Below are 10,353 nucleotides of genomic sequence, written 5' to 3' on the forward strand. Positions count from 1 at the left end.
ATTTACAAAAAGAACTAAAAAGTGTGAAAGAAGAAAATAACTCCTTAAAAGTCAGAATGGAACAAATAGAAATGAATGATTCCCAGAGAACCCAAGAATCAGTCAAACAAAACAAAAAAAATGAGAAGCTGGAGAACAATGTCAAATACTTACTGGGAAAATCTATAGACCTGGAAAATAGATCTAGGAGAGATAATCTGGGGATCATTGGACTTTACAAAAACTATGACCAAAAAAAGAGCCTAGATTCTATTTTACAGGAAATTATCAAAGAGAACTGTCCAGAGATAATAGAAACAGAAGGGAAAGTAGAAGTGGAAAGAATTCATCGAACTCCTTCTGAAATAGACCCTAAACAAAGAACACCACGGAATATTGTGGCTAAGCTGCAGAATTACCACACAAAGGAGAAAATCCTGCAAGCAGCTAGAAAAAAACAATTTAAATACCAAGGTGCAACAAGGGTCACTCAAGATCTGGCTGCCTCCACATTAAAAAATAGAAGGGCCTGGAACCTGATATTCCTTAAGGCAAAAGATCAAGGATTGCAACCAAGAATGAACTACCCAGCTAAGTTTAGCATCTTTTTCCATGGAAGAAGATGGTCATTCAATGAAATAGAGGAATTCTATATGTTTCTAAGAAAAAAACCAGACTTAAACAAAAAATTTGATCTACATCCACAAGACTGAAGAGAAACAGAAAAAGGTACACAGAACCCTTGAGAACTGTAACTCTGTTGTGGGTATATAAAAAGTACTCAAGGATAATTTGATTTTACTGATATAAAAGAAAAAAAGGGGGGTGTAGTAAAGGGAAGGAGGTCGTTTCAGAACAAGGGGAAGGAATGATAAAAAGAGGGAAACTACATCCCAGGAAGAGGCATAGAAAATATACCATATCTGAGGGAACTTAGTGAGGGGGAGAATCATTGTGTGAATCTTACTCTCATCAGGAGAGGCTCAAAGACTAAATAATTAACATATTTGTTTTTCAGAGAATTTTCTCTCACCTCATTAAAAGGGGGAGAGGAAAAGGGAAAAGGAAAAGGAGAATAAGTGAAGGGACTGGGAGGGAGGGGGGAGGGATACTAAAAAAAAAGAGAGGGTTGCACGTCACAAGGGGGCGTCTGTAAATTAAATATCGGGGAGGGGGATCAGGGGGGTCAAGGGAAAAAGCATAATCTGGGGATAATATGATGGCAGGAAATACAGAATTAGTAATTTTAATTGTAAATGTGAATGGGATGAACGATCCCATCAAACGGAGACGGATAGCAGATTGGATCAAAAATCAGAACCCTACAATATGTTGTCTACAGGAAACACACTTAAAGCAGGGAGATACATACAGAGTAAAGGTAAAAGGTTGGAACAGAGCCTATTATGCTTCAGGTAAAGCCAAAAAAGCAGGGGTAGCTATCCTTATCTCAGATCAAGCAAAAGCAGCAGTAGATCTCATTAAAAAAGATAAAGAAGGAAACTATATCCTGCTGAAAGGTAGCATAAATAATGAAGCCATATCAATACTAAACATATATGCACCAAGTGGTATAGCATCTAACTTTCTAAAGGAAAAGTTAAGAGAACTGCAAGAAGAAATAGACAGTAAAACTATAATAGTGGGAGACCTCAACCTTGCACTCTCAGATTTAGACAAATCAAACCACAAAACAAACAAGAAAGAAATTTAAAAAGTAAATAGAACATTAGAACAACTAGGTATGATAGACCTTTGGAGAAAACAGAATGGCAATAGAAAGGAATATACTTTCTTCTCAGCAGTTCATGGATCCTATACAAAAATAGACCATATATTAGGACATAAAGATCTCAAAATTAAATGTAGGAAGGCAGAAATAATAAATGCCTTCTTCTCAGATCACAATGCAATAAAAGCTACATTCAGTAAAAAATTAGGGGTAAATAGACCAAAAAGTAATTGGAAACTGAATAATCTCATCTTAAAGAATGACTGGGTGAAAGAGAAAATTATAGAAACAATTAATAATTTCACCCAAGATAATGACAATGATGAGACATCATACCAAAATCTTTGGGATGCAGTTAAAGCAGTAATAAGGGGAAATTTTATACCTTTAGAGGCTTATTTGAAGAAAATAGAGAAAGAGAAGATTAACGAATTGGGCTTACAACTTAAAAGGCTAGAAAAAGGCCAAATTATAAACCCCCAACCAAAAATTAAACTTGAAATACAAAAATTAAAAGGAGAAATCAATAATATTGAAAGTAAAAAAAAACTATTGAATTAATAAATAAAACCAAGAGTTGGTTTTATGAAAAAGCCAATAAAATAGATAAACCTTTGGTAAATTTGATCAGAAAAAAAGAAAGAGGAAAATCAAATTGATAGTCTTACAAATGAAAGGGGGGATCTTTCCACTAATGAAGAGGAAATTAGAGAAATAATAAGGAGTTACTTTGCCCAACTTTATGCCAATAAATTTGAGAACTTAAGTGAAATGGATGAGTTCCTCCAAAAATATAGGCTCCCTAGATTAACAGAGGAGGAGATAAATTGCTTAAATAGTCCCATTTCAGAAAAAGAAATAGAATAAGCTATTAATCAACTCCCCAGGAAAAAATCCCCAGGACCAGATGGATTCACATGTGAATTCTACCAAACATTTAAAGAACAATTAGCCCCAGTGTTATATAAATTATTTGAAAAAATAGGGGATGAAGGAGTCCTACCAAACTCTTTTTATGACACAGACATCGTTCTGATACCTAAACCAGGTTGATCGAAAACTGAGAAAGAATATTATAGACCAATGTCCTTATTGAATATTGATGCTAAAATCTTAAATAAGATATTAGCAAAAAGACTTCAGAAAATCATCTCCAGGATAATACACTACGATCAAGTAGGATTTATTCCAGGAATGCAGGGCTGGTTTAATATTAGGAAAACTATTAATATAGTTGACCATATTAATAATCAAATTAATAAGAACCATATGATCTTCTCAGTAGCTGCAGAAAAAGCATTTGACAAAATCCAACATCCATTCCTACTAAAAACTCTTGAAAGTATAGGAATAAATGGACTATTCCTTAGAATAATCAGGAGCATATATTTAAGACCTTCAGTAAGCATAATATGCAATAGAAATAAACTGCAACCTTTCCCAGTAAGATCAGGAGTGAAACAAGGTTGCCCACTATCACCATTACTATTCAATATAGTACTAGAAACGCTAGCCTCGGCAATAAGAGCCGAGAAAGAGATTCAAGGAATTAGAGTAGGAAATGAGGAAATCACACTATCACTTTTTGCAGATGACATGTCACCAAAACCATTTGGTATTGGCTAAGAAATAGACTGGTAGATCAGTGGTACAGATTAGATACAAAGGACAAAAAAGGGTACATCTATAGCAATCTAATCTTTGACAAACCCAAAGATACCAACATTAGGGATAAAAATTCATTATTCAGAAAAAACTGTTGGGAAAACTGGAAATTAATATGGCAGAAATTAGATATGGATCCACACTTAACACCATATACCAAGATAAGATCAAAATGGGTCCATGATTTAGGCATAAAGAGGGAGATAATAAATAGATTAGAGGAACAGAGAATAATCTACCTCTCAGACTTGTGGAGGAGGAAGGAATTTATGACCAGAAGAGAACTAGAGATCATTATTGATCACAAAATAGAAGATTTTGATTACATCAAACTAAAAAGTTTTTGTACAAATAATACTAATGCAAAAAAGATTAGAAGGGAAGTAACAAATTGGGAAAATATTTTTAAAAACAAAGGTTCTGACAAAGGTCTCATTTCCAAAATATATAGAGAACTGACCCTAATTTATAAGAAACCGAACCATTCTCCAATTGATAAATGGTCAAAGGATATGAACAGACAATTCTCAGATGAAGAAATTGAAACTATATCCACTCACATGAAAGAGTGTTCCAAATCACTACTGATCAGAGAAATGCAAATTAAGACAACTCTGAGATACCACTACACACCTGTCAGATTGGCTAAGATGACAGGAACAAATAATGATGAATGTTGGAGGGGATGTGGGGAAACTGGGACACTAATACTTTGCTGGTGGAGTTGCGAAAGAATCCAGCCATTCTGGAGAGCAATCTGGAATTATGCCCAAAAAGTTATCAAAGTGTGTATACCCTTTGACCCAGCAGCGCTACTACTGGGCTTATATCCCAAAGAAATACTAAAGAGCAGAAAGAGACATATATGTGCCAAAATGTTTGTGGTAGCTCTTTTTGTTGTAGCTAGAAACTGGAAGATGAATGGATGTCCATCAGCTGGAGAATGGTTGGGTAAATTATGGTATATGAAGGTTATGGAATATTATTGCTCTGTAAGAAATGACCAGCAGGAGGAATACAGAGAGGCCTGGAGAGACTTAAATCAACTTATGCTGAGTGAAATGAGCAGAACCAGAAGATCACTATACACTTCAACAACAATACTGTATGAGGATGTATTCTGATGGAAGTGGAAATCTTCAACATAAAGAAAAGCCAACTCACTTCCAGTTGATCAATGATGGACAGAGGTAGCTACACCCAGAGAAGAAACACTGGGAAGTGAATGTAAATTGTTAGCACTAATATCTGTCTGCCCAGGTTGCATGTACCTTCGGAATCTAATGTTTATTGTGCAACAAGAAAATGATATTCACACACATGTATTGTATCTAGACTATATTGTAACACATGTAAAATGTATGGGATTGCCTGTCATCGGGGGGAGGGAATAGAGGGAGGGGGGGATAATTTGGAAAAATGAATACAAGGGATAATATTATAAAAAAATATATATATATATAATAAAATTATTAATAAAAATAATTTCTTATTTATATTTTATTTATTTATATATTTTTTGAAAATAATTTTTATTAAATTATAAGCTCCAAAATTTCTTTTCTTCCAACTCCTCCCAAACACAATGAGAATGCAAGCAAAAATATATTAACTATATATGTGAATAATACAAATGTATTTCCAAATTATCTATGTGGCAAAAAAGCAAGAAAAGCAGTGAATTATATTTCAATTTACACTCACTTCATCAGTTCTTTTTTTGGAGGAGGACAGAATTTTGGTCATGAGTCCTTCAGAACTGTGTTAGATTACTATATTGATCAGAATAGCTAAGTCTTTTGGAGCCTCATTACAATATTGTGATTGTTATGTATAATGACCTGGTTCTACTCACATAAATTTGCAATATTTCTAGGTTTTTCTGAAACCATACTACTTATTATTACTTCTTTTTTAATTTTTTTGCACTTAAGAATATAGTATTACAAGAGTAGAATATGTCTGGTTAAATGCTAAGTGTTACCAATAATACTCTCTCCAATGAAACTTTCTCATTTTCAAAAGAGAGTATAGTTTTTTCTTTCCTGATTACATGTAAATATAATTTTCAACATTAATTTTTGTAAGATTTTGAGTTTTTATCCTTTCCTCCCTTCTTATCATCTCTCTCCAGATAATTCAAAATAAGTAACACAATACAATTATGTTAATCATATTACTATATTTGATAAGTTCTGAAAGAAATCTTAGAATAAAAGGAAAGCCATAACAAATTGAAAAGTGAAAATAGCATGCTTCTATCTGCTTTCAGTTTTTTCTGGGGATGCGGATAGTATTTTCCATCACAAGTGTTTTAGAATTGCCTTGGATAACTGTATTGCTGAGAAGAAGTTATACAGATATTATTTCTTCTTCTGAATATCCCATGATTTATCCATTGACCATGTGTCAGTTAGGGAATTATTGTAAAATTTGACTCAGTTCTCTCTATATATAAGAAATAATACCTTTATTAGGGAAATATTTTCTGAAATTTTTTAATATTATTTTCTTGTCTATGTATGGTATAGTCATATTAAGTAAAATATTATTTCCTTGATTGTCTCTTTTAACTATGTCTCTATTTGCATATGCTTTATCTGAGAAATGATTGCTACAACTGTCTTGTTTTTTTCTGTTTGTTTTTTTTTTTTGTTTTTGTTTTTTTTTGTGAATAAATTCAACGGCAGCCTCTTATTTTAATTCTATGTGTCTTTCTATTTCAAGTGTTTATCTCATAAAATACATATTATTGGATTCTGCTTTCTAATCCATTCTTCTATCCACTTCCATTTTACACTAATTTTGACAACTTGTGTATTTCCTTCTATTCTATTTTCATTTATATATCCTTTCTCCCTCCCTCCCTCCTTTCTTCCCTTCCTTCCTCTCTTTCTTTCTCTCTCACTCTCTTTCTCTGTGTCTCTCTCTTTCTCTTTCCTTCTCTCTTTCCCTCCCTCCATCCCACTTCAAGAATTTATTTTGCTTCTAACCTCTACCTTCCTTAATCTGTTCTTCCTTCTATCACTTTTTTTTTCCTTTCCCCACCTACTTCCCTTTGAGTTGCTGTTTGTCCTTCATTTTCAAAAAAGACCAATGATACCATAGGTGATGTTTTGACTTATGTGAGAAGTGGATTTAAATAGGTTTAGTAAGGTAGTAAGTAAGGTTTAGTAAGTTTAGTAGGGTATAAACTTCTCATAAAAGTCCAGTGGCAAGAAAGCTAGGACAAATGGTAATGGATAGGGTAGATTACCTTGGAATCCCCAATATCCTACCAAGCTGTATATACTCCACAGTACCTTTTTCAGCTGCCTTTATGATCATTGGAAAAAATTGTTTTCATGTCCCTATTCTGCTAGAAGTCTTCACATACTTGGTATAGAGATCCCCTTAAGTCATTGACAGGTTTGAGATCCTTTGATTTTTCTCAAACAAGCTTAGCTTATATGTTAATATAGTTTTACCTAGTTTTGGTCACTTAACATGCTACAGCTTCCAGGAATCATAGATGAGGTTTGGGTTACATGTGGCATCAAGGATAGATGATAAACCCTGAAACAGAGTTGTCAAGTCCTTGTACCAGAGATATTAATTCTCTTTACATAACCCATCATTACAATTGTGTAAGATAAATTTCTTAACCCAACTGATTGTGTATGTGTAAATTCTCTCTTTGAACCACTTCTGATAAGTAAGATTCAAATATTGGACACTGCCGACCCCATTTCCCCATCTATCATAAAAAAAAAAAAACAAAACAAAAAAAAAAAAACTCTTCCTTGTGTGTCTAATTTATGTGAGAAAAATTTATTTTTTTCTCATATTTCTCATTTCCATTCTCCCAGATTATGTTTCTTGCTCACTCCTTCATTTTATTTGAAATCATCACAATTTAATGAATTCATATTCATGGTCTATGTATATAGAGAGTCCTAACTATCCTAATAATGAACAAGTTCTGCAGATTTACATTTATCATCTTCTTGCTTACTCAATTTTTAATATAATCCTAAAGGGTCATGTTTTAAAGCACAGATCTAACAAATCACCCCTTACTAAAAAAAAATTCTGTCTTTCTATCAACTCCAAGACCAAAATACTCTCTTTAGTTTTCAAATTACTTCATAACTTAATCTTCCCCTAAATTTCTTTTTTTTCTTATACTTTGGTCCCCAATACATAATCTTTGATTGAGTGATACTGGCTTCTTGGCTGTTTTATTAATGAGACACTTTATTTCTCAGCAGGAAATTTCTTCTGGATACCTTCCTTGCCTGAAATATTCTCCCTTCTCATCTTGATTTATTATTCCTGTCACCCTTCACATCACAACCAAGATTCCATCTTCTACAAGAACTTGTTCCAACCCCTCTTAATTCTAGTGCTTTCTATATTTCAATAATTTCCTATTTCTCAAATATCTATATCTATATCTATATCTATACATATATATATGTATGTATATGTATATCATTTGTACATATTTATTTTCTAGTTGCTCCTTTATTTTTTTCAAGGACAAAAACTATTTTTTTTTTATTCCCAGGTTTTTGCAAAGTATCTGGCACACAATAATGGCTTACTGATTATTTGATTAAATTGAATTCAATTGACCTTAAGACTATTCCATTAGTCTACTAGTACCTTATTCTTTCCCCTTTGAAAAATACCTATCTAATAATAATTGAAAAATAATACTCATGTTCTTCAGAAAGCACTGAACTATGTGATTTCCAAGATCCCTTCTAGCTTAGAAATGTGTAATTTGTCCTTCCCTATTCCAGTCCTACTCATTCTTTCTTCTTTCTTCTCTCTTTCTTCTCTCTTTTTCAATTTTCCCAAGTCTAATGAATTTTGATTTTGTTATGTCTACTGCCTTCATATTTTATAAACACTCATCATTGAAATACATTTAAAACAAGTATTTCACTACCAGATGTAAAATCATATAGGCTTAAATACATGGAAGAAAATCTATTGGATGCTGTAGCAGTTTTAGAAAAAAAGTGAGTCTTTTATATTTTTGAGATGAACAAAGTGTGACAGTAATTGAAATGACAAATATGAGTTCAAAGAACTATGCATATAAGGTAAAAAATGTGTTCTGCTTTTTGCCTCCAGCTTTTTCAAGAATGAACCAGAATGGAGTTGAGATTGGGATTTGAGGAGATTCTTGAATTATCTATTACCTGAAACTACCAAAACACAGTATAGTACAAAACTCTCTAGTTCGTATGTATTTCAAGGGCCTCAAAATGGCTGACCTAAACATAGCCTGGCTGTTTTCCCTACTTGCGATAATGAATAAAATTCCAACTATAATTATTCATTAGAAGACTAAAAAGAATGCTGGCTTAAAATAAAGTTAAAATGAACAATATATTATCCAACTAGTGTCAAAGCTGAATCTAAATTAAGGATGCAGTGTACACTGAGGCCTTTTTAGAGGAAAATATTAAGTTTGACTATTTTTATGAATGCAAGATACTCATACAACATTTCTTCTTTCATGGCTTTGCTGAAATCACTCCCCACTTCAAATATTCTTCTCCTATGTGAACAAATTATTAACAGGAACTTGTTAATCAAATAGACTTTTTATCCATTATCACCTAACAAAGAACACAAGTCTAAAGTAATGGAACAAAAGAAAGTTAAATTTTTTTTATCTTTGTTTGATATAGGGATAAAATGAGAACACAAAAGTGAAATTTTAAGGACTTTTAGAACATAAGGATTATTTGGGAAGTGAAAGTGAAAGTATTTTGAGAGTCCAATGGGAGCAGATAAAAAGAGGGAAGATATCTAGATCATACTTCATTTGCTTTTTCTTCCAGTGTCACTTTGAGCATGTATATTGGCAATAAAGAAACAACAGAGAAACAAAGGTTAGAATTTTCTTTGTGGTTCCTTTGATATTTGAGTAATTCTGAAAAAGGAATAAAGCTTGTTTTATTTGGAAATATACTATCTCTCATCCTCTATTTCTATCCTTGATATTCTAGTTCCTTACTTCTTTTACACATTTTAAAGAGGTATAGTCGTTACTGACCTGCATAGCACTGTTTTCTACTTTTGAAAAGAGAGAACAGCACTAAAGAGATGACAAAGTGAAAACAATGTTTGATTTAGAATGGAAAGACCAAGGTCCTAAAATAACTTACTTTTTAACTGAATGAATTGGGATAAGTTCCTTAATCAATAAAATGTATATAACAATATACTTGCACTGACAAGCAGCATGACACAATGGATAGAGAATTGGGAAACTTGGGTTTAAAATATACCTACAACACACAATAACCTATTAGGGATTCCAATCAACTATGTAAAACAGTAAGTAGCAAAACAGTTGCTATTTTGGCATTACCGTGATTTGCTCATTGTATATCTAAGGAATGAAAGGAAATAAGTCATGAAGCCACTGATCTGATTTTTTTTTTTAATTTTATAATTATAATTTCTTTGACAGTATATATGCATGGGTAATTTTTTTTTTACAACATTATCCCTTGTATTTACTTTTCCAAATTTTAAAAATATGGAACGCTTCATGAATTTGTGTGTCATCCTTGCGCAGGGGCCATGCTAATCTTCTCTGTATTGTTCCAATTTTAGTATATGTGCTGCCAAAGCGAGCACTGATCTGATCTTTTAAAAAGTAACAATAATACTTTAAAATTCTCATTCCATATGTTTATGGTGAGGAATATGTCATATAAATCTCAAAAATTCTAAATAACTGTGAGCACACTTTTACTCAAAAAAGGCACATATGAAACAATTAGAGGATCACAAAATGTGAAGTTGTATGTTTCTAAGGTAACTCAATGCAATTCAACAAGAACATCTGAAATCTCAAATCCCTGGGTTCACATCTTAATTCTATCATTTTATTAGACTATGGAAAACATTACTTCAATTCCTTAGGCCTCACTTCTTCAATGATAAGACCTTAAGCTTAGCCTCAGAAG

At 32.5% G+C, this 10,353-nt stretch overlaps 1 non-coding gene across 1 annotated transcript; it reads right to left on the reverse strand.

The window, feature by feature from the left end:
- Positions 1-9,914: 9,914 nt before the first annotated feature.
- On the reverse strand, positions 9,915-10,021 carry LOC141565146 (U6 spliceosomal RNA). Its single transcript, XR_012488846.1, has one exon. It is a non-coding gene; the product is annotated as a U6 spliceosomal RNA (small nuclear RNA).
- Positions 10,022-10,353: the final 332 nt, after the last annotated feature.

The sequence above is a fragment of the Sminthopsis crassicaudata genome, chromosome 3 (genome assembly GCF_048593235.1).
Source record: "Sminthopsis crassicaudata isolate SCR6 chromosome 3, ASM4859323v1, whole genome shotgun sequence".
NCBI lineage: Eukaryota > Metazoa > Chordata > Mammalia > Dasyuromorphia > Dasyuridae > Sminthopsis > Sminthopsis crassicaudata.